This window comes from Carlito syrichta, unplaced genomic scaffold, assembly GCF_000164805.1.
Source record: "Carlito syrichta isolate Samal-C Ts95f unplaced genomic scaffold, Tarsius_syrichta-2.0.1 Scaffold316465, whole genome shotgun sequence".
NCBI classification, from domain to species: Eukaryota; Metazoa; Chordata; class Mammalia; order Primates; family Tarsiidae; genus Carlito; species Carlito syrichta.
The window spans coordinates 1,304,666-1,305,521 of record NW_007260561.1 but is presented as its reverse complement, the minus strand read 5'-3'; positions in this window follow the sequence as shown (position 1 = coordinate 1,305,521).

Sequence of the window (856 nt, the reverse complement as noted above, 5' to 3'; positions counted from 1 at the left end):
CCATTTAGAACAATTTGGCTATACTAGTGAAGTTAAAGGTATGTATATCTTCTTAGTCAGCATTTTCATGGTGAGCATAGTCTCTAGAAAAGCTCTAGCCGGGCTCAGTGGCTCAGCCTATAATCCCACGCCTTTGGGAGGCTGAGGTAAGTGGATTGCCTGAGCCTGCGGGTCGAGACCCACCTGGGCAGCGAGACCTCATCTCTACAATAAATCAAAAAATCAGCCGGGTGTGGTAGCGCATGCCTGTAATTCCGCTACTTGGAAGGCTGAGGTGGAAGAATCGCCGGAGCCCAGCAGGTCGAGGCTATGCTGGCTGGGAGCGGCCACTGCAACCCAGTCTGGGTGACAGAGTGAGACTCCAACGCAAAAAAAAAAAGAAGAAAAGCTCTAGTACATGCAATAAAGGGTTCACAATTAATGCTATTCACGATAATCTTATTTGCATCAGTTAAAAAAAAATTAAAACCAACTCAAATATCCATTTACAGGACAATAGATAGACAACTGGTGGTACACTTATATAATGTCTTAACTACTATTAAGCAGTAAAAATAAATAAACTAAAAATGTATGTATATAACAACATAAATAGACCTCAAAAATCTAATGTTGAACAAAATAAGTACATTGTAAAATGAAACATATATATGATACCAATTACTTGAAGTTTTTTTTAAAAACGCCATTTCCACTACACAGGATACATAAATACATGATGATTTATCAAAAATATATATGAGTGTGATAAATACCAAAATTCATGATATGTCTCCTATGTCAGATACCAGTAATTATAATATTTTTTGAGAGTCTCATAAGTGTCAAGCACTGTTGTAGTGATTTACAAATGTTT